This window comes from Podarcis raffonei, chromosome W (genome assembly GCF_027172205.1).
Source record: "Podarcis raffonei isolate rPodRaf1 chromosome W, rPodRaf1.pri, whole genome shotgun sequence".
NCBI lineage: Eukaryota > Metazoa > Chordata > Lepidosauria > Squamata > Lacertidae > Podarcis > Podarcis raffonei.
Window position 1 is genome coordinate 1322405 of NC_070620.1, and position 24593 is coordinate 1346997.

Genomic DNA, 24593 nt, shown 5'->3' on the forward strand with positions numbered 1-24593 from the left:
AGCATCTGTCAGAATAGGTCATACTGAGCCAGTACAGATGAACGTGACTATTGGTTCGCTTCCTCAGCATCCCAGAACTGTGCAGGTTGCCTCAAATGTTGAGCAGCACAACTAAGCAAGAAAAAGTGGAGTGTCTCCGAGGGGAGCATAGCTCCCATTCCCTTCCAAACACACAGACAGGACAGTGTGGTGGCACCCAGGGAATAGTTGCAGCAGCCGGATGGCTGGCTGAAACACACACCATTGCACTCTTTTTGAATGGGATTCACTCTGAATCAGCCAGTTAGTGAACTTGGTGCTCCTGTGCAACAAAGCCACTACAAAATTGCTCTTCCTCGCACACTTCCAGGTCCCTCCAGCTGGGCTTTTTGAGTGTGATGGGTTTTTCTCACTCCAGAGCAGTTTGTGTTTAAGCTGAAAGTCACCAGGAAAGCAAGGGAGGCTAAAAATTTTGCATTTGTTGATATAATAAGGTTTTAATAACTCTAATAATGACTATGTGGAAATGACTGGGAAAAGGGAAAAAAGGAAAATCAAGGTTTTTGACTCTTGGTTTCCTGGAAGAAGATCAAAACACTCCCCTGGACTAGAAGAGACATCTCATTAACAAGTGGAGAAATGCCAAAGAACTTTGGATATCTGCTTGGGAGCTTTCTGATGCAGTATTAATTTAACAAGGAGCCAGGAGTGAAACCGAAAGTAGACTGACCAGCTAGCTGAATCCAATTATATTGCTATGGGGTGGGGGGAAACCTCTAACATTGTACTTTTCGATACTTGTACTTCCAGGGTGAATTGAATAGGTGGGGGGGTGGAGGAGCGGAGGAAAGAAGAGCTAACTTGTCCGTGGCTGGGGGCGCAATCTGGACGGTTCTGCCGGGGCGCAAGATCACCTAAGTACTGCTCTGCGCCTCTGGACCAGGGGTGGATGCTGCTCATTGGGACTGGGAGGGTGGAAGGCAAGGAGGCCAACAGTAGGTGGCGCCAGAGCCAAGGAGTGGCAGAGCCAATGCGTTCTGTATCTGAGATGGAGTGGGAAGGGGCTGGCGGCCACCACAGCCATCCCCTGTCTGCCCTCATGGACCGGCCGGAATCCACTGGGCAAATGCTCATCTTGCCAGAGTCTGGGTCGTCTGCTGTTGCTCTCTCAGAAACCGTGCCCAGGTGGGATGTTTCATTTTTCGTAGCTTGTTCCTTTTCTTTGTTCGGGTTCCTACATCACACCAGCAGTTTAAATGGCAACACTCCTTTGCAAGATTGTCCGCCTTTTTAATTGTTTGTTATGGAAAACCAATAAAATGATAAGTTGCCCCTGCCAAAGGGTTGCATGACATCTGGCTGAAGACTTTTTGTGCTAAAAGTTGAAGCTATGCTGGTGTGTGTGTGTGTGTGTGTGTGTGTGTGTGTGTGTGTGTGTGTCCGTCCATGTGGCCACTGTGTATTCAACATTCCACCCCCTCCAAATATCCTAAGAACCTTAGTTTTCCTTTCACAGTGCTACGATTCCCAGCACCCTTAACAAACCATTGTTCCCAGGACTTTTTGGGTGTGGGTGAATCATAGAATCATAGAGTTGGAATAGACCACAAGGGCCATCGAGTCCAACCCCCTGCCAAGCAGGAAACACCATCAGAGCACTCCTGACATATGGTTGTCAAGCCTCTGCTTAAAGACCTCCAAAGAAGGAGACTCCACCACACTCCTTGGCAGCAAATTCCACTGTCGAACAGCTCTTACTGTCAGGAAGATATTCCGAATGTGGGAGGAGATGTGCTTTACATGTGCGGTGTGCAGGCATCTCCCAGCACATGTGGGGGGGGGGATTCAAGACTAATTCTTATGCTTTTCTTCCTTAGACCAGCTTGACGTTGAAAAAGAGGTTCTCTGGGTTGAGGAACACACGCCATTTCACAGCGAAGCAGAACATGGGCTGAATAGTCACTCTGCCATTGCATTTGGTGAAGTCAGACTGGCTTTGCAAAGGAGCTTGCCCCTGAAGCCAGTTGGTTGCCTGCCTCTGGCTGGCTGGCGGCTTGGCATCACCAAAACACAAAGAGACAGCCCCATGCAACCTCACACCCAAAGATTTCTGCCCATGCTTCAGACATGCAGCCCTAAGAGCAGCTCTGACTCCCACTCTAGGCCCCTCTGCCCCAGTCTTCCTCCTGATGTAGGCTACAGGATCTGGGAAGTCTGATCCAGCTTTGAGGTGTGGTTCCATATGTCCGTTAGTACTGTTGTGCTTTTGCCAGAGAGCCACGTGGTAAGGAAGATCTCCAAGCATGCTTCCTAGGAGGTCCTCTTTAATCCTCAGGTGTGCCCACAAAGGCATGATCCAGCACCCTCATGCCACAGCTGCCTCTGGAGTGACCCTCCCTCCGGTAAGAGGCGTGCCTCACAGCTGAGTGCCTGGTTGTTTGTGTAGGGCGGAGGCTGGGAATCTTGTGGGCTCCCAGATATTGCCAGATCCAATGGCCTTCTGCCTCAGCCAGCATGGCCGACGGTCAGGGGTGATGGAATCCAACAACATCTAGAGGGCCACACAATTCCCCATCCCTGGTCTAGTGAATTTGAGGTTCTTGGTTTCTCTCCCTCTGCCCCCTTTTGCCTGGAAAAGCACTTTGGCAGATTCCTTGGGAGGATTTGGGTGTGACAAGCTGTAGCAGCGCACTGAATAAAACAACTCTGAGAAGCTGAAACACCGGGCTGTTTTCTTTTCTAATAAAAGTATTCACTGTGCAGTTCACAGGCACAAAACACAATGTTGATATTGTCCAGGAAATGGGTTTTCAGTTGGAGGGCATCGGTTGTGTGAGAGCATGTTGTGCGGGATAACCAGTCTCATATAACCAACATGCTTCAGTCTAATTAGTGCATGAAGGGGTTAACACCATAGAGTAAGCTGTCCTGCCATCTTAGCCATGTCTCTTCCCCTTACCTTGGGAGTGAGTTCTGATCTATTCTGGTATTCACTTTTTCAGCGTTTAATGTACTGTAGGTTTTCCCTGATTTTATGGTTTTATCTTTCTGTAAACGGCTTTGATGTTTCTTACCATCTGGTAGTGTATAAATTTTATGAAATAAATAAATAATTTCAAACAAATAAATAAACAAATAAATAAATAGGAAGCTGTAAAACCACAACCTCTGAAATGAAAGCTACTGTGCCTCCAGACGGATGTTTTTGCCTGGAGGGGGGCCGTATTCTGCAATGTGCTATCGATGCAATAATAGTGCAGCTTTCTAATGGACTGTCCACGCAAACATCATTCTGCTTTCTCAGTTGCTCTGCAATGCTTCGCCAGGGTTACCACATCATGGCCCCCTAGGGGTGCGCTCCTGTGTTGTAGCTCAGCAAAAGCAGGACAAAATTCCTCTAGTATGGCTCACAGTGAGGGCTGCTGAGAGTTGGGAGAGATCTCGGAGGCCAAAGAGTTTGCTTTTCTGCTCAGTACAGGGGATCTTGCCAGCTCTTCACCCCTGACTGGCCGAAGATGCCCATCTCTCATCCATGCAGCTCCACAGCGTGCCTGGATGATGACTCAGATGGAGCTGGACACACCATTCCTGAAGGATGCAATAATATTGCAATTGTGGTGGACCAACTACATGCCAACAGGATGTCGGACTGAATGGGCCTTGGCCTGACCCAGCAAGGCTCTTCAAATCCGCTTATGTTCCCCTGACTTTGGGGACGCCTTGCAGGAGTCTCACCCATCTCATGGCTCTACAATCTCTCCCCGAAAGCAGGTGCACCATCCAGAACATGCTGGCGCTGTACCTGAAGAAGAAAGCGAACACAGACCAGGAGGCAGGGGCTTCTAGGGGAAGCGAGGCCTTCATGCGGGAAGCCTTGACTCCTCACGTGCTCCACGGGATCAGCTTCGACCCCACCACCCAGTCTTCTGCTGGTGTCACTCTTCCCCCTGGCCCAGAACAGGAGGCTCCTTCCCAACACGCAGAATGCCTTGCACGTGATCGATGGGCCTGTGCTCACTGTGACATAGGCAGGGCCGGATTTATGTATAGGCTAAGTAGGCAGAAGCCTAGGGCCTCTAGATCTAGGGGGCCTCGCCAGCCTGCCCGCTCCCCAGCGCCGCAAACAGTCTCCCCTCTCCCCAAATTGCAAACCCAAGACTTCATGCAGGGCATTTCTCCCCCATTTCAAGGACATTTTGCTTCAAAAGGAAAGGTGGACTTGGAGAAGGCAAGCAAAATGCGAGGGAGATAGTGAAAGATACAGGAAATTGAATGCAGATTTCCAAAAAATAGCAAGGAGAGACAAGAGGGCCTTCTTACACAAGCAATGCAAAGAAATAGAGAAAAACAACAGAATGGGAAGAACCAGAGATCTGTTCAAGAAAACTGGAGCTATGAAAGGAACATTTCATACAAAGAGTACCATAATAAAGGACAAAGGTGGAAAGTGTTAGGATATTTCCGTTCCACCTTAAAAGGAAGCAGGATGTTTGTATAACAGCCTGCGTAAGTTCCTGTCTCACAGGATGTTTATGTTGTAAGTTCGTTTCGTTTTTGCCTGTTTTGCCTGAGCAGTCGGAGCAGACGGTCATGCCTTCTTTGTTCTGACCAACGCTGAATAAAACTGTAAATATGCATGTCCTGCTCTCATGCTTGTGCAACTTTTGCTGTGTGAATTCTGCTGTTATAGTGTGCACTAAGCCTGAGGCTTAGTGTCGCTGAATTGCTGATATTGCCTGACTACGGGAGGTTGATGGATCGTCCGGCACCGAGCTTGGGGGCTCAGATGGACTTTATCTCCCTGGCAGTATCCCAACAACAGGTTTCGGGCCCAGATTCACGGCACTTGCAGAAGAGTAAGACAGCGACAGACTGCTGAGAGGTATGTGCTGGGAAAGTGAAAGCAGAGGCTTTTCTGAATGCCGGCAAGAGCCTTTGATGTCCGGCAAAGCTAATTGGCCTGGGAGCCGAGCCAGAGGCATCGTGATTTATGAGCTGCCGAGATAAGAAGTCTTAGAAGGCAATAAAGGCTCACGGCTCACGTAAAAAGCTGGAATGGAGTTTTTCCAAGCTTCTGAGGCCACTGAGTGCCCTAAGTTAAATCAGCACAACTATCAGACCTGGGCAAAATGGTGTGAGAGTTTGCTGCGTCAGTTTGGAGTCTGGCATACTGTCTCTCAAGCCACTCCAGTTCCTCGGACAGAGAAATGGCAGAGCCAGAATTTGAAGGCCGTGGATATTATTGTCTTATCCGTCTCTCTGGAGGAAATAAAGACGCTTGCTGGAAATCTCACGGCACGTGACATGTGGGATGCTTTGAAAAAGGCCCACCAGCCAATAATCCCAGCCCAGTGTTTGAATGCATCGGAGGTCCTGGCTGTTTCCCAGAATGCTAGTGAATGCAGGGATGCTGAGGGCACCGGTTGCAAGCTGCAGGGGGAGCAGACTATAACGTCATCCCAGGCAGCATTCCAGCCTCCAGGGGGAGCCAAGGAGTCGGCAGCTGAGAGCTCTGTTTCTCGTGAGAACCAAGGTCAGAGCCTTTGCAGAGGCCGGAAGACCAGATGTAAACAGAGCAAGATGCTTGCAGGTGGCCAGGAGCGGGGGGGCAAGTTGCAAATGCCCACGCCAGTGGAAAACAAGGCTATGTTTGCTGGCACAGCTCCACCAAAGGCTAAAGGCACGTCTGATGGCCAGGAGCAGGGGGGCAAGTTGCAAAAGCCCTCGCCAGTGGAAAACAAGGCTATGTTTGCTGGCACAGCTTCACCAAAGGCTAAAGGCAAGCTGCAAAAGCCCACGCCGGTGGGAAACAAGGCCAAGGCCAGGTTTGTTATTGACTCTGCGGCCACGCACCATCTCACCAAAGACCGCCATCTGTTTATCTCCTTCACACCTCAAGATGGAGAGGTCCAGCTGGCTGATGGAAGGACTTTGCAAGCTACAGGAGTTGGGACTGTGAAGCTTGAAAGTCTGCATACTACCATTAGTAATGTACTTTTTGTTCCAGGAGCTGTGGACAATTTGATTAGTGTACCACAGCTGACTGGGCATGGTTTTGAGGTTTCCTTCAAGAGGACTGTCTGTGTCATCAGAAAAGGCAAAGAGGACATGTGGCATGCAAAGTTGATGGATGGTTTGTTCTGTCTAACTTATGATGACAATGGTGTTGCTATGTCTAATGCTGATACTTGTTGTGTTGCACAAACTAACAAGGTTCTTCATGCAGGATGCATTCATGATGCACATCGAAGATTTTGTCACCTCTCTTGGCAAGCGCTAGCCAAGATGCCTGAGTTGGTTGAAGGTTTGGACGTCAAACCTTGTAAATTTCACATGAAATGTGTATCTTGTGCAGAGAACAAGGTGAAGGTTGCTCCAAAAGGCAAGGAGTCTAGCAGGCAGGCTTCCAAACCCTACCAGCTAGTTCACGCAGACCTGGTAGGTCCTCTAGCGCCCTCTTTGGGAAGAGCAAGGTACTTCATGGTTCTAATTGATTCTTTTTCCAGGTACATTCATGTGTTTATGCTCGAGCAGAAATCGCAAGCATTTCCTAAGTTCAAGGCATTCTGTGCTTGGTTGGAGAATGCTCATGGTAAACATATTGGTTGTCTGTTTACTGATCGAGGCGGGGAGTTCACTTCTCAGCAGTTTGAAGCTTTCCTGACTGAGAAGGGAATCCAGCATGACTTGTCAACGCCTAGATCGCCATGGATGAATGGGCTTGCGGAGAGAGCAAATCAAACGTTGCTGCAAGGGATAAAAACCTTGTTGCATGATGCCAATCTCCCTGAGAAGTTTTGGGGGGAGGCTTTGGCGAATTTTGTTTACACTTTTAATCGCAGACTGTCATCACCTATTGGTTGCACTCCCTATGAGAAGATGTTTGGGAGGAAACCTAACACCAAACACTTGAAAATCTTTGGTTCTGACATGTGGGTGCACACCCCACAAAGCAACAAGCTTGGGAAGCGTGGGGCACATGGTTTGTTCATGGGGTACGAAAAAGGTGCATACAGGGTATGGATGACTAACTCTAAATCCATAAAGTTCACAAGGAGTGTTGAGTACAATCCTAAGTGGGGGGAAAATGTGGGAATTTTCCAGAGTTACCCAGAGGAAGAAGAAGGTGATGTGAAGAAAGCAGATCATGCTGAGAAAGCTGAAGAAACTGAGGATGATGATGATGATGATGATCAGAGTTCGGATTCCAGTTCAGTGGGCGGCGCTGCTGCTGCTGTCAGTGACAGTGATGACACAGCAGACTACAAGAGCGCAAAGGCCTCAGTCAGACCATCTGATGAGTCTGACAATGAACTGGAAGAACCACTGTTCACCATTGGTCGTTTTTCTCCTAAGAAGGAGGAGATGAGTCCAGAAGACTTGCGTCTGGTTCGCAGGTCTGAAAGGGCGACCAAAGGCAAACCTCCGAAGAGATTTGCTGATGAGTTTGCTAAGACGGCAACTGCTGTTCTTAGTAGCTCAGAGAAGGTGTGGGAACCTTCAAGCTTCAAAGAGGTCCAGGAGTTAACCTCTAAAGATGCTGAGCCTTGGCTTAATGCCATGAAGGCTGAAGTTGATTCCTTGAACAGGAACCAGACTTGGGAGCTGGTACCGGTAGTCCCAGGGATGAGACTGGTTGGCAGCAAATGGGTCTTCAAGGCCAAGACAGACCAGAATGGCAAGGTTGTCAGACACAAAGCCAGATTGGTTGCCAGAGGTTTTTCACAGGTACCAGGGCAGGATTACCACGAGACCTACTCACCCACGGTCAAATATGAGAGCATTCGGCTGATGCTCAAGATCGCTGCGGAGGAGAAACTGCATGTTTCCCATCATGACATTAATACAGCTTTTTTGTACGGGATTTTGAACGAGCAGCTGTACATGCTTCCACCTGACGGGATGCAGATACAGAAGGGAATGGTCTGTAAACTGCAGAAATCCTTATATGGTCTCAAGCAGAGTGCCAGGTGTTGGAACACAAAACTCACTGAAACGTTGCTTTCTCTAGGTTTCCACCAGGGCAAAGCTGATCCGTGTGTGTTTGTCAAGGAGGAGGGGCAAAACAAACTGTATTGTTTATGTTTTGTTGATGATCTTCTGATGTTTTGGAAGAATCAGGCTTTCTACCAAAGCACCCTAGCTCAGCTGAAGGAGCACTTTGACATGAAGGATCTTGGTGAGGTATCCAACTATCTTTCTCTGCAGGTGGAGAGGGACCAAGCAGGTAATTTTCTGGTACACCAAACACAGAAAATTACTGATGTATTAACCAGGTTGAATTTGGTTGATGCAAACCCAGCAGACACACCGATGGTGACAGGTTACCAGGTAGATAGTACTGCTGAAGCGTTTTCTGACACAACGCTGTACAGATGCATTCTAGGCAAGTTGAATTTCATTTCTAGATGTTCGAGACCTGACATTGCTGTAAGCACTAACCTGCTGAGCAGACATGCTAACAATCCTACTGTTCAGGATTGGAAAGCTCTGAAGCGCATAGCCCGGTATTTGAAAGGGACTATGCACTACAGGCTGAGGTTCACCAGTCAGAAGACTGGAGGTCTTGAAATCTTTGCAGATGCGAGTTTTGGAAGTGACACCACGGATGGTACAAGTACTTCTGGAGTATGCTACATGTACAACCACTGCCTGTTTGACTGGTTGTGCAAAAAGCAGACCACAGTTAGCCTAAGTTCCTGTGAAGCAGAACTCAATGCTCTGTCATTTTCACTCATGGATTGTGAATGGTTGATGCAACTGTTTAAGGACATTGGGGTTTCTGTGAAATGTCCTATACAAGTGTATCAAGACAATAGATCTTGTTTGGCTTTGCTGAACTCAGAGAGTTGCAAGCAAAGAACCAAGTACTTGCAGATTAAGCTACATCGTGCAAGAGAGTGTATTCAGAAAGGACTTATTCAGGTGTCCTACATGCCAGGAAATGAAATTCCTGCTGATCTGTTGTCTAAGGTTGTTAACAGAGAACAACTGAAGGTTTACGCACAAAGGTTGCAATTGGGTTGAACCACAGGTACTACAGGTTACACGGAAAGGGGGAGGATGTTAGGATATTTCCGTTCCACCTTAAAAGGGAGCAGGATGTTTGTATAACAGCCTGCGTAAGTTCCTGTCTCACAGGATGTTTATGTTGTAAGTTCGTTTCGTTTTTGGCTGTTTTGCCTGAGCAGTCGGAGCAGACGGTCATGCCTTCTTTGTTCTGACCAACGCTGAATAAAACTGTAAATATGCATGTCCTGCTCTCATGCTTGTGCAACTTTTGCTGTGTGAATTCTGCTGTTATAGTGTGCACTAAGCCTGAGGCTTAGTGTCGCTGAATTGCTGATATTGCCTGACTACGGGAGGTTGATGGATCGTCCGGCACCGAGCTTGGGGGCTCAGATGGACTTTATCTCCCTGGCAGTATCCCAACAGAAAGAACCTAACAGAAGCAGAAGACGTCAAGAAGAGGTGGCAAGAATACACAGAGGGATTATACCAGAAAGATATGGATGTCTCATACACCCCAGGTAGTGTGGTTGCTGACCTTGAGCCTGACATCCTGGAGGGCAAAGTCAAATGGGCCTTAGAAAGCACTGCTAATAACACGGCCAGTGGAAGTGATGATATTCCAGCTGAACTATTAAAGTTTGCTAAAGATGATGCTGTTAAGGTGCTACACGCAATATGCCAGCGAGTTTGGAAAACTCAGCAGTGGCCAGAGGATTGGAGAAGACCAGTCTACCTCCTTTAGAGGAAAAGGCCTTGAGGGGAGGACCTGTTTCCTCCACAATCCTTCCTAAACATGCATAAGCTGAGAGGCAATTGTCCGGCAAATGTGGTGCTGTGGGGAGGCAGGAACATTTTCCTGCAGTTAAGTATTTTCTAAGTTCCTTTCCCGAAACTTCCCCAAACGGTTCTGAAGCCTCTCTAACCTCAGAAGTCTTTTCCTCTCTCCGGAATTCTGGGATTCGAGGATAACTTCATGGAGAAGGAAAGAAACCTGTAGAATCAGCAAATGAGTGCCCGCCGGGAGCCTCCACCCCCACCGCTGCCACCAAGCAGGCTGTAAGTTGCCTTAGAGGTGTACTGTGCCCTCCCGCCTCCTTGCTTTTAAGGACTACTTGAGTTCTGTTCTCATCTCCCTGAGGCGTATCCGTGACAAGCAGAGCATGAGCAAGAAGCAACCCCAATGACCCACACTATGCGCAAGCTCTTTGTGCCTTCCACACATACGCAGTCCGGACAGAGAGAGGGACTCATCCAGCACGTCCTCGCCAAGAGAGAGAAGGAATGTGTCAACACCCAGAATTCAGGTCAGATCATGCAAAAGTGCAAAGACCAGTGGAACCTGTATCAGAGTTGGGGCTGGAGAAAGCGACATCTACATGACAGCTTTATTGTTGGGTGCCAGGCAAAGTCTGTCCTGTTCACTCAGGCCACATGGGTGGGTAATGGAAAGTATTAGTTCTGGTGGGCAATTTTCCTTGGTGCCACATACTGAACCGTGGCTTCATATTATGAGCAGGACGGCAGCCTCTCCTCCAGCTTTGCACACCTCTCCCCCACCCCAAGCCTATTGGGAAGCTTCCACTTGGATTTTAAATTAACCACAGTTTGGTGTGTCCAGATCCTATGGTGGTTCATTTTACCAGCTTTGTAAACCCACGATTGGAGGTTGGCTTGTTTCAATGAGCCATGGTTCAAATGAAGCGGATTGTGCACCTTCAGACATTGAGACAAGATGCAGTTAATCCAAAACTATCTCCTTTTATGATATGTTTATCAGTATGTGGTTAGCAGCTTCAGATGCTACTGTTTTACAGAGGCTGTTTAGCTTGCTCTTTTTACCCCTTTACTAGACAGGCTGTATTTCTGTGCTGTTTTCAGAGTGGGGAATGCCCCTTCCTTCATGGCCAGCATGGAAACACAGAAGGCTAGCCATTTAGGAGGCTTGCAAAGAGGACAAGGGTGTTACGGGGTAATCTTCTAGCAAACAAGCTTGGCACAGCAGATCTGAGAGGTGGTTTTCTGCTCCCGGAAAGCCAGCCTGGAAACCAGGTTGCCAGGTGAAGGAAGAATGGAGAGATCAACCAACTCACTTGCCTTCAAAGAATTTCTGGTTGCCTGTGGCTACTGGGATAGTGCTTAGATATCAGGCTGGCTGACACATCTTAAAAAATACAAGGAAAAAGCTTTTTTTCTTTCATTAGCAAAGCTCCTTTGGGGCCCCGAATAGCTAAGCTGAGGAAGAAGTGGCTGGTATTACTTGTTGGGATACTGCCAGGGAGATAGAATCCATCTGAAGCCCCCAAGCTCGGTGCCGGACGATCCATCGACCTCCCGTAGTCAGGCAATATCAGCAATTCAGCGACACTAAGCCTCAGGCTTAGTGCACACTCTGACAGCAGAATTCACACAGCAGGAAGTTGCACAGCGTGAGAGCAGAACATGCATATTTACAGTTTTATTTGGCGTTGGTCAGAACAAAGAAGGCATGACCGTCTGCTCCGACTGCTCAGACAAGACAGGCAAAAACGAAACGAACTTACAACATAAACATCCTGTGAGACAGGAACTTACGCAGGCTGTTATACAAACATCCTGCTCCCTTTTAAGGTGGAACGGAAATATCCTAACATCCTCCCCCTTTCCGTGTAACCTGTAGTACCTGTGGTTCAACCCAATTGCAACCTTTGTGCGTAAACCTTCAGTTGTTCTCTGTTAACAACCTTAGACAACAGATCAGCAGGAATTTCATTTCCTGGCATGTAGGACACCTGAATGAGTCCTTTCTGAATACACTCTCTTGCACGATGTAGCTTAATCTGCAAGTACTTGGTCCTTTGCTTGCAACTCTCTGAGTTCAGCAAAGCCAAACAAGATCTATTGTCTTGATACACATGTATAGGACATTTCACAGAAACCCCAATGTCCTTAAACAGTTGCATCAACCATTCACAATCCATGAGTGAAAATGACAGAGCATTGAGTTCTGCTTCACAGGAACTTAGGCTAACTGTCGTTTGCTTTTTGCACAACCAGTCAAACAGGCAGTGGTTGTACATGTAGCATACTCCAGAAGTGCTTGTACCATCCGTGGTGTCACTTCCAAAACTTGCATCTGCAAAGATTTCAAGACCTCCAGTCTTCTGACTGGTGAACCTCAGCCTGTAGTGCATAGTCCCTTTCAAATACCGGGCTATGCGCTTCAGAGCTTTCCAATCCTGAACAGTAGGATTGTTAGCATGTCTGCTAAGCAGGTTAGTGCTTACAGCAATGTCAGGTCTTGAACATCTAGCAATGAAATTCAACTTGCCTAGAATGCATCTGTACAGCGTTGTGTCAGAAAACGCTTCAGCAGTACTGTCTACCTGGTAACCTGTCACCATCGGTGTGTCTGCTGGGTTTGCATCAACCAAATTCAACCTGGTTAATACATCAGCAATTTTCTGTGTTTGGTGTACCAGAAAATTACCTGCTTGGTCCCTCTCCACCTGCAGAGAAAGATAGTTGGATACCTCACCAAGATCCTTCATGTCAAAGTGCTCCTTCAGCTGAGCTAGGGTGCTTTGGTAGAAAGCCTGATTCTTCCAAAACATCAGAAGATCATCAACAAAACATAAACAATACAGTTTGTTTTGCCCCTCCTCCTTGACAAACACACACGGATCAGCTTTGCCCTGGTGAAAACCTAGAGAAAGCAACGTTTCAGTGAGTTTTGTGTTCCAACACCTGGCACTCTGCTTGAGACCATACAAGGATTTCCGCAGTTTACAGACCATTCCCTTCTGTATCTGCATCCCGTCAGGTGGAAGCATGTACAGCTCCTCCCCCAGAATCCCGTACAAAAAAGCTGTATTAATGTCATGATGGGAAACATGCAGTTTCTCCTCCGCAGCGATCTTGAGCATCAGCCGAATGCTCTCATATTTGACCGTGGGTGAGTAGGTCTCGTGGTAATCCTGCCCTGGTACCTGTGAAAAACCTCTGGCAACCAATCTGGCTTTGTGTCTGACAACCTTGCCATTCTGGTCTGTCTTGGCCTTGAAGACCCATTTGCTGCCAACCAGTCTCATCCCTGGGACTACCGGTACCAGCTCCCAAGTCTGGTTCCTGTTCAAGGAATCAACTTCAGCCTTCATGGCATTAAGCCAAGGCTCAGCATCTTTAGAGGTTAACTCCTGGACCTCTTTGAAGCTTGAAGGTTCCCACACCTTCTCTGAGCTACTAAGAACAGCAGTTGCCATCTTAGCAAACTCATCAGCAAATCTCTTTGGAGGTTTGCCTTTGGTCGCCCTTTCAGACCTGCGAACCAGACGCAAGTCTTCTGGACTCATCTCCTCCTTCTTAGGAGAATAGTGACCAATGGTGAACAGTGGTTCTTCCAGTTCATTGTCAGACTCATCAGATGGTCTGACTGAGGCCTTTGTGCTCTTGTAGTCTGCTGTGTCATCACTGTCACTGACAGCAGCAGCAGCGCCGCCCACTGAACTGGAATTCGAACTCTGATCATCATCATCATCATCATCATCATCATCCTCAGTTTCCTCAGCTTTCTCAGCATGATCTGGTTTCTTCACATCACCTTCATCCTCCTCTGGGTAACTCTGGAAAATTCCCACATTTCCCCCCCACTTAGGATTGTACTCAACACTCCTTGTGAACTTTATGGATTTAGAGTTAGTCATCCATACTCTGTATGCACCTTTTTCGTACCCCATGAACAAACCATGTGCCCCACGCTTCCCAAGCTTGTTGCTTTGTGGGGTGTGTACCCACATGTCAGAACCAAAGATTCTCAAGTGCTTGACATTAGGTTTCTTACCAAACATCTTCTCATAGGGAGTGCAGCCAATAGGTGATGACAGTCTCCTGTTAAAAGAATAAACAAAATTCGCCAGAGCCTCCCCCCAAAAGTTCTCAGGGAGATTGGCATCATGCAACAAGGTTTTTATCCCTTGCAGCAACGTTTGATTTGCTCTCTCCGCAAGCCCATTCATCCATGGCGATCTAGGCGTTGACAAATCATGCTGGATTCCCTTCTCAGTCAGGAAAGCTTCAAACTGCTGAGAAGTGAATTCCCCGCCTCGATCAGTAAACAGACAACCAATACGTTTACCATGAGCATTCTCCAACCAAGCACAGAATGCCTTGAACTTAGGAAATGCTTGCGATTTCTGCTCGAGCATAAACACATGAATGTACCTGGAAAAAGAATCAATTAGAACCATGAAGTACCTTGCTCCTCCCAAAGAGGGCGCTAGAGGACCCACCAGGTCTGCATGAACTAGCTGGTAGGGTTTGGAAGCCCGCCTGCTAGACTCCTTGCCTTTTGGAGCCACCTTCACCTTGTTCTCTGCACAAGATACACATTTCATGTGAAATTTACAAGGTTTGATGTCCAAACCTTCAACCAACTCAGGCATCTTGGCTAGCGATTGCCAAGAGAGGTGACAAAATCTGCGATGTGCATCATGAATGCATGCTGCATGAAGAACCTTGTTAGTTTGTGCAACACAACAAGTATCAGCATTAGACATAGCAACACCATTGTCATCATAAGTTAGACAGAACAAACCATCCATCAACTTTGCATGCCACATGTCCTCTTTGCCTTTTCTGATGACACAGATAGTCCTCTTGAAGGAAACCTCAAAACCACGCCCAGTCAGCTGTGGTACACTAATCAAATTGTCCACAGCTCCTGGAACAAAAAGAACATTACTAATGGTAGTATGCAGACTTTCAAGTTTCACAGTTCCAACTCCTGTAGCTTGCAAAGTCCTTCCATCAGCCAGCTGGACCTCTCCATCTTGAGGTGTGAAGGAGATAAACAGATGGCGGTCTTTGCTGAGATGGCGCGTGGCCGCAGAGTCAACAATAAACCTGGCCTTCCCCTTCGAAGCAGATTTGCTGGCAAACAAAACCTTGTTTTCCACCAGCGTGGGCTTTTGCAGCTTGCCTTTAGCCTTTGGTGAAGCTGTGCCAGCAAACATAGCCTTGTTTTCCACTGGCGAGGGCTTTTGCAACTTGCCCACCTGCTCCTGGCCATCAGACGTGCCTTTAGCCTTTGGTGGAGCTGTGCCAGCAAACATAGCCTTGTTTTCCACTGGCGAGGGCTTTTGCAACTTGCCCCCCTGCATCTTGCTCTGTTTACATCTGGTCTTCCGGCCTCTGCAAAGGCTCTGACCTTGGTTCTCACGAGAAACAGAGCTCTCAGCTGCCGACTCCTTGGCTCCCTCTGGAGGCTGGAATGCTGCCTGGGATGACATCACAGTCAGCTCCCCCTGCAGCTTGCAACCGGTGCCCTCGGCATCTCTGCATTCACTCTCATTCTGGGAAACAGCCAGGACCTCCGATGCAGTCAAACTCTGGGCTAGGATGACTGGCAGATGGGCTATCTTCAAAGCATTCCACATCTGACGTGCAGTCGTGTTGCCAGCTAGCGTAGCAATTTCCTCCAGAGAGACGGACAAGACTATTACGTCTATGGCTCTCGAATTCTGAGCCTGCCATTTCTCTGTCTGAGGATCTGGAGTGGCTTCAGAGACAGTATGCCAGACTCCAAACTGACGCAGCAAACTCTCACACCATTTTGCCCAGCTCTGATAATTGTCCCGATTTAACTTTGGACACTCAGCAGCTTCAGAGGCTTGGAAAAACTCCATTCCACCTCTTAACGTCAGCCGTGAGTCTTCTTCACTTCAGAGACTCCTTATCTTGGCTCCTCATAAATCTTGAGGCCTGCTTGGCTCGGCTCCCAGGCCAATTAGGCCAGCCGGACATCAAAGAGGCTGCCGCGGCAACAGAAAAGCCTCTGCTTTCGCTTTTCCCACACATACCTCAGCAGTCTGTCGCAGTCTTACTCTCCTGCAAGTGCCGTGAATCTGGGCCCGAAACCTGTTGTTGGGATACTGCCAGGGAGATAGAATCCATCTGAAGCCCCCAAGCTCGGTGCCGGACGATCCATCGACCTCCCGTAGTCAGGCAATATCAGCAATTCAGCGACACTAAGCCTCAGGCTTAGTGCACACTCTGACAGCAGAATTCACACAGCAGGAAGTTGCACAGCGTGAGAGCAGAACATGCATATTTACAGTTTTATTTGGCGTTGGTCAGAACAAAGAAGGCATGACCGTCTGCTCCGACTGCTCAGACAAGACAGGCAAAAACGAAACGAACTTACAACATAAACATCCTGTGAGACAGGAACTTACGCAGGCTGTTATACAAACATCCTGCTCCCTTTTAAGGTGGAACGGAAATATCCTAACATCACTTGTTTGTTCTTGGTCCTGATCTTGCCTGCCCTTGCACACTCCTGTTGTCTTTGCATATTTAACCAGCACGTCTGTTCCGATTGGAGTCCTATTCCTGCAGTTCCACATCCTTCTCTTTGGCACTTGGGCATTCGGTTCCAGGAGCTGGACCTGAGCGCAGAGGCTTTCTTCTACTTGCCCTCGACAAAGGAGCAAGAGTGGCTGACAGCTGTGGAAAAGGCTTTGCGTTCCAAATCCAAGTACAAGAAAGTAAGTCCAACCCCACCCATTTCTTCAGCAGCCAGACAGCTGTCAGGAGCTGGAGTGAGGAGGAGGAGGAGGAGGAGGAGGTCAGCAAGAAAAAACACCTGGTGTCAGTGGTGTTTTATTCAAAAGAAGCCAACATTCTTTATTCAAAGAAACCCAAACCGTGCAGGCCTCGTGATCACAGAAACCTTTCCCAACAGGTCTTCCCCAGTGAGGTAGTTGTGAAGGCTGAAGGTTGCTACCCTCCCACCACTCTCTGAAGTCTCCTCCTCCCCCTGGTCCTTCCCAAGCAACCTGAGACTCTGACACCTTGCCTGTCTTTGCTCCCTCCTCTTAATTTCTCTGTCTTCTGGGAGACCAGCAGGGAGGGGAGCTGATCGCAGCAGGATGGGGAGACCCCCTGGCTTCTGCAGCAGCCTGCCTGATCTCTGCCTCTTGACCCCCGCCTCCAGCCTCCACTTCTGCCTCGGATTCTGGGCTGCTGTTTGCCACAGAATCTCCCTGCCCCCCTGCCTCTCCAGTTTCCAACACCTCCTCTTGCTCACAGTCTGCTCCCTCTTCTCCCTCGGACGACCCCCCACCAGTCCCTGGCTCTGAGCCTTCTTCCCTTGGGGGATCCCCAGTTGGGGCCCCCTGCCACTCCTATCTGCATCCAGCCGGCCCAGGACAGCAAGCAATGAACAGAGCTGGTAGACATCCCAGTACCTTGCATCTTCTAGGTGCAGCTGGTGCGTCTAGTCGGAATGATGTTGCTCATCTTTGTCAGGAAGGACCAGCTCAGCCGCATCAAGGAAGCGATGAGGGAGACAGTGGGCACAGGCATCATGGGGAAGATGGGGAGTAGACCCTGACAGCGGAATTCCCGACGTCGATCTTTCTGTCTATCTGTTTTTCTAATCTCTGCCAACCAGTTCCCCCCTCTTTCCTGCTTGCTCACTAACAGCCATCTTTGCTCCGCCCCTGCAGGGTAACAAGGGGTGTGTGGCCGTGAGGCTTGTCTGCAACAATACCAGCTTCTGCATGGTCAATTCCCACCTTGCTGCCCACGTGGAAGACTTCGGGCGCCGAAACCAGGATTACAAGGATACCTGTGCCCAGATAATAATAATAATAATAATAATAATAATAATAATAATAATAATAATAATAATAATAATAATGCCCCTTCATGGATCACTGCCTTGCCGTGGCGAAGGGGCTTGAAGAACTCAGAGAAGCTATGAACTACGCCGAGCAGGGCACACAAGATGAACAGGTCATAGTGGAGAGTTTTGACCAAACGTGATCCACCTGGAGGAGGAACCGGCAAGCCACTCCAGTATCCTTGCCAAGAAAACTCCATGGACAAAGACAACAGGCATATAAAAGTTATGACGCTGGAAGATGAGCCCCTCAGGTCGGAAGGCGTCCAACATGCTACTGGGGAAGAGCGGAGGGCAAGTACAAGTAGATCCAGAGCTGATGAAGCGGCTGGGCCAAAGCCGAAAGGACGCTCAGTTGCGGATATGCCTGGAAGCGAAAGGAAAGTCCAATGCTGTAAAGAAAAATATTGCATAGGAACCTGGAATGTAAGAACCATGAACCTAGGTAAGTTGGAGGTGGTCAAAAATGAGATGGCAAGAATAAATATTGACATCCTGGGCATCAGTGAACTAAAATGGACGGGAATGGGCGAATTTAGTTCGGATGACCATCACATCTACTACTGTGGGCAAGAAACCCGTAAAAGAAATGGAGTGGCCCTCATAGTCAACAAAAGAGTGGCGAAAGCTGTACTGGGATGCAATCTCAAAAATGATAGAATGATCTCGATACGAATCCAAGGCAGACCTTTTAACATCACAGTAATCCAAGTTTATGCACCAACTACTGGTGCTGAAGAAACTGAAATTGACCAATTCTATGAAGACTTACAACACCTTATAGAAGTGACACCAAAGAAGGATGTTCTTCTCATTATAGGGGATTGGAATGCTAAAGTAGGGAGGCAAGAGATAAAAGGAACAACTGGCAAGTTTGGCCTTGGAGATCAAAACGAAGCAGGGCAAAGGCTAATAGAGTTCTGTCAAGAGAACAAGCTGGTCATCACAAACACGCTTTTCCAACAACACAAGAGACGACTCTACACATGGACATCACCAGATGGGCAGTATCGAAATCAGATTGATTATATTCTCTGCAGCCAAAGATGGAGAAGCTCTATACAGTCAGCAAAAACAAGACCTGGAGCTGACTGTGGCTCAGATCATCAGCTTCTTATAGCAAAATTCAAGCTTAAATTGAAGAAAGTAGGAAAAACCACTGGGCCGGTAAGATACAATCTAAGTCAGATCCCTTATGAATACACAGTGGAAGTGATGAACAGGTTTAAGGATTTAGATTTGGTGGACAGAGTGCCTGAAGAACTATGGATGGAGGCTCGTAACATTGTACAGGAGGCAGCAACGAAAACCATCCCCATGAAAAGGAAATGCAAGAAAGCAAAGTGGCTGTCCAACGAGGCCTTACAAATAGCGGAGGAGAGAAGGCAAGCAAAATGCGAGGGAGATAGTGAAAGATACAGGAAATTGAATGCAGATTTCCAAAGAATAGCAAGGAGAGACAAGAAGGCCTTCTTAAACGAGCAATGCAAACAAATAGAGGAAAACAACAGAATGGGAAGAACCAGAGATCTGTTCAAGAAAATTGGAGATATGAAAGGAACATTTCGTACAAAGATTACCATAATAAAGGACAACAGTGGTAAGGACCTAACAGAAGCAGAAGACATCAAGAAGAGGTGGCAAGAATACACAGAGGAATTATACCAGAAAGATATGGATGTCTCGTACACCCCAGGTAGTGTGGTTGCTGACCTTGAGCCAGACATCCTGGAAAGTGAAGTCAAATGGGCCTTAGAAAGCACTGCAAATAACAAGGCCATTGGAAGTGATGGTATTCCAGCTGAACTATTTAAAATTTTAAAAGATGATGCTGTTAAGGTGCTACACTCAATATGCCAGCAAATTTGGAAAACTCAGCAGTGGCCAGAAGATTGGAGAAGATCAGTCTACATCCCAATCCCAAAGAAGGGCAGTGCCAAAGAATGCTCCAACTACCGCACAATTGCACTCATTTCACACGCTAGCAAGGTTATGCTTAAAATTCTACAAGGAAGGCTCAAACAGTACGTGGATCGAGAACTCCCAGAAGTGCAAGCTGGATTTAGAAGAGGCAGAGGAACCAGAGACCAAATTGCAAACATGCGCTGGATTATGGAGAAAGCTAGAGAGTTCCAGAAAGACATCTACTTCTGCTTCATTGACTATGCAAAAGCCTTTGACTGTGTCGACCACAGCAAACTATGGCAAGTTCTTAAAGAAATGGGAGTGCCTGATCACCTCATCTGTCTTCTGAGAAATCTCTATGTGGGACAAGAAGCTACAGTTAGAACTGGATATGGAACAACTGATTGGTTCAAAATTGGGAAAGGCGTACGACAAGGCTGTATTTTATCTCCCTGCTTATTTAACTTATATGCAGAATACATCATGCGAAAGGCTGGGCTGGATGAATCCCAAGCTGGAATTAAGATTGCCGGAAGAAATATCAACAACCTCAGATATGCAGATGACACAACCTTGATGGCAGAAAGTGAGGAGGAATTAAAGAACCTTTTAATGAGGGTGAAAGAGGAGAGCGCAAAATATGGTCTGAGGCTCAACATCAAAAAAACGAAGATCATGGCCACTGGTCCCATCACCTCCTGGCAAATAGAAGGGGAAGAAATGGAGGCAGTGAGAGATTTTACTTTCTTGGGCTCCATGATCACTGCAGATGGTGACAGCAGCCACGAAATTAAAAGACGCCTGCTTCTTGGGAGAAGGGCAATGACAGGCCTAGACAGCATCTTGAGAAGTAGAGACGTCACCTTACCAATAAAGGTCCGTATAGTTAAAGCCATGGTTTTCCCAGTAGTGATGTATGGAAGTGAGAGCTGGACCATAAAGAAGGCTGATCGCCGAAGAATTGATGCTTTTGAATTATGGTGCTGGAGAAGACTCTTGAGAGTCCCATGGACTGCAAGAAGATCAAACGCATCCATTCTTAATGAAATCAGCCCTGAGTGCTCACTGGAAGGACAGATCGTGAAGCTGAGGCTCCAGTACTTTGGCCACCTCATGAGAAGAGAAGACTCCCTGGAGAAGACACTGATGCTGGGAAAGATGGAGGGCACAAGGAGAAGGGGGCGACAGAGGATGAGATGGTTGGATAGTGTTTTCGAGGTTACCAGCATGAGTTTGACCAAACTGCGGGAGGTAGTGGAGGACAGGGGTGCCTGGCGTTCTCTGGTCCATGGGGTCACGAAGAGTCGGACACGACTAAACGACTAAACAACAACAACAACAACAACAATAATAATAATAATAATTTTTATTTATTCCCCACCCTCCCCAGCCAAGGCCAGGCTTAGGGCAGCTAACAAGCAATAATTAAAACAAGTTGAATTAAAATACAGCATTAAAATATTGAAACATTAAAATGCAGCCTCATCACAGGAGGAGAAAGGAAAAAGAAAGAGGGGGAGGGAATCAAATTGGCTCCAAGCCAAAGGCCAGGCGGAACAACTCTGTCTTACAGGCCCTGCGGAAAGAAATCAGATCCCGCAGGGCCCTGGTCTCATGAGACAGAGCGTTCCACCAAGCCGGAGCCAGTGTTGAAAAGGCCCTGGCTCTGGTTGAAGCTAATCTAACTTCCTTAGGGCCCGGGACCACTAGGGTGTTGCTATTTATGGACCTTAAGGTCCAGCGTGGGGCATACTGGGAGAGGCGGTCCTGTAGGTCTTAAGCCGTGAAGGGCTTTAAAGGTCAAAACCAGCACCTTAAATCTGACCCTGTACTCCACCGGGAGCCAGTGCAGCTGGAAAAGCACTGGGTGAATATGCTCCCATGGCAGAGACCCCGTGAGGAGCCTCGCTGCAGCATTCTGCACCCGCTGGAGTTTCAAGGGCAGCCCCACATAGAGCGAATTACAGTAGTCAAGCCTGGAGGTGACCGTCGCATGGATCACTGTGGCCAGGTCGGGGCGGGAAAGGTAAGGGACCAACTGCTTGATGCGGCGAAGGTGGAAAAATGTCGCCTTGGCTGTTGCTGTAACCTGCGCCTCCATGGAAAGGGAGGCATCAAGGATTATACCCAAACTCTTAATAGAAGGCAATGGCACTAATTGGGCCCCCGCAAGAGAAGGGAGTTGGTCCCTCATCCCCATGCCATCCCAACCCAGCCATAGGACCTCTGTCTTCGAAGGATTTAGTTTCAATCAGCTCCCACGAAACCATCCAGCCACAGCTTCCAAGCATCTGCTCAGTGTGTCCGGGGCCGAGTCGGTGCGGCCATCCATCAGCAGGTAGAGCTAAGTGTCATCAGCATATTGGTGACAGCCCAGCCCAAAGCTTCGGACAATCTGGGCAAGGGGGCGCATAAAGATGTTAAAAAGCATTGGGGAGAGGTTTGCGCCCTGCGGCACTCCACACACCAAGGAGTGGCACGACAACATCTCCCTCCCTAGCGCCACCCTCTGTCCCCGACCATAGATAAAAAAGCACAGCCATTTACGGGCTATGCCCTGTATCCCCACGTCGGCAAGGCGGTGGTCCAGAAGATCATGATTGACCATGTCAAAGGCTGCTGACAAATCTAAAAGAAGCAGCAGTCCTGACCCGCCTCGATCCAGTTGTCTACGTAGATCATCTGTTAGGGCAACCAGAGCCGTCTCGGTCCCGAAACCAGGACGGAACCCGGACTGAAATGGACCTAAAGCCGATGTTTCCTCCAGAAACCTACCAAGCTGATCAGCAACCGCTCTCTCAATTACCTTACCCAGATATGGAAGATTTGAAACTGGCCGGTAATTGGATAGGTCTAAAGGATCTAGTGAAGTTTTTCTTTAAGAGCAGACATACCACTGCTTCCTTCGGGTCCCCTGGGGATGTCCTCATGCCAAGGGACAAATTGATAATTTCAACCAGGGGGGTCCGTGCAACATCTGGACACGCCCTAATCAGCCAAGACGGGCACGGATCGAGGAGGCAGGTGGTGGGCCTACCAGCTTGGAGGAATCTATCCACATCAGCAGGGAGTAGCCGATTGAAATGGTCCAACACTGGACCCGAAGACAGTCGAGGGGCCTCCAGTTCAGTCACTGTATCTAAATTGGCAGGGAGGTCATGGCGGAGCAACAGGACTTTCTCCGCAAAAAAGCTCGCGAATGCCTCACAGCTGTGGGTCGAATTTGTGCTTAAATTTGGTTGTCCTCCTAAGGACATTATCGACCTAATTATTCTAAAATGTTGTGCCGGGCGAGAGCTAGCGGATGCAATGGAAGGATTTTCCTGTCGTGTGATGCAGCAAAGTAATTTAAGATGACATGGGGCAAAAATGCACAAGCATCCTGTACCTTTAATAAGTGTGTATAAGATAGGATTTCAGCAGGTATACCCCTTTTTTTGCACTTGGCTAACCTACTAGTAGAGACGCGGGTGGCGCTCTGGGTTAAACCACAGAGGCTAGGGCTTGACGATCAGAAGGTCGGCGGTTCGAATCCCCGCGACGGGGTGAGCTTCCCTTGCTCGGTCCCTGCTCCTGCCAACCTAGCAGTTCGAAAGCACGTCCAAGTGCAAGTAGATCAATAGGTACCGCTCCGGCGGGAAGGTAAACGCCGTTTCTGTGTGCTGTTCTGGTTCGCCAGAAGCGGCTTAGTCCTGCTCCCTTGGCCAATAAAGCGAGATGAGCGCCGCAACCCCAGAGTCGGTCACAACTGGACCTAATGGTCAGGGGTCCCTTTGTTGTTGTTGTTGTTTAGTCGTTTAGTCGTGTCCGCCTCTTCGTGACCCCATGGACCAGAGCACGCCAGGCCCTCCTGTCTTCCACTGCCTCCCGCAGTTTGGTCAGACTCATGTTTGTAGCTTCGAGAACACTGTCCAACCAGGGGTCCCTTTACCTTTAACCTACTAGTACTTCACCTTGGTCTTCCAGCACAACAGTGGCTGTTAACAGACTCCATTGTCAGGCAACAGGGGGTCTTTTGCTTCTCTGCTGATAAGCGGTTTCTTTTTGGCTTTAGCTAAACATTCAGCGTACCCAAAAGACAGCTTTTGCTGATTTCACAGAGGGAGAGATCAAGTTCATCCCGACCTACAAATTCGACTCTAAAACAGATCCTGCTTGATAGTTGAGCCTTTGTAAGTAAGTCCTCTCAATCATTCTTCTGCAAGGCTTGTTTGTTTTTCCTAGTCTGCTGAGATGCTAGTAGTGTCCTGCCTTTCCATCCTCCTCAGCAGGCTAGTAACAAATGGCTTTCTGCTAAGCAAGCTGTTGGAGGAGGGCTAGAGTTGAGGGCTGGGCGGACTTCCTTTCCTCTGCAGCCAGAACGGACACCAAGCCACGGAGGAAGAGAGAGATCCAGCTCTCCTTCACCTGCTCACTTTGCTTGCATGGAATTCCGGGTTGCCAAAGGCTGCTAGGCGAGTTGTGAAATGCAAGGCTGTGATATCTTGTCTTCCTCAAGCCGTCCCTGCTCAAAGTCTCTGGAAATGTTTTGGCTCCTTTTCCACAAGCAGCCTTTCCCCCACATTTGTCCTGATAACCAGCATCCTCTGTTTCATGGCGTGTATAAGCAGAGAATCCTGTTTGTGTCAAGGAAGTCTGGGAATGAGACTTGGTGCTCTCTCAAGATGAGTCTGCCAGGGCATAAGAACATGAGAGCAGCCCTGCTGGATCAGGCCATTGGTCCATCTGGCCCAGCATCCTGTTCTCACATTGGCCAATGAGATGCAACAGCACGCTCCCCTCCTCCAAGCCATACTGCTTCTCTTGGTGGAGTATGTTCGGTGGCCATTATGGCTAGTAGCCATTGAGCCTCACCATCCAGGATTTGGCATATTCTTGTGGTTCTTGACAACTGTCAGAAGCCACCTAGGCCTGCTAGTTTCATTGCTCTTGCTGTGGTAATGGGGAAATCAAAAGGACAGGCGGAACATGTAGTGACGAAGCCGGAAAACGGCAGGCTCCTTTTCCTTTGGGCAGCATTTCAGGTGCCAGAAAGGGT

At 48.3% G+C, this 24593-nt stretch overlaps 1 pseudogene; it reads left to right on the forward strand.

Moving 5' to 3' along the window:
* The first annotated feature begins 1027 nt into the window (after window positions 1–1027).
* Window positions 1028–24593, forward strand: part of LOC128406107 (inositol polyphosphate 5-phosphatase OCRL-like) — a 334197-nt pseudogene continuing 310631 nt past the window's right edge.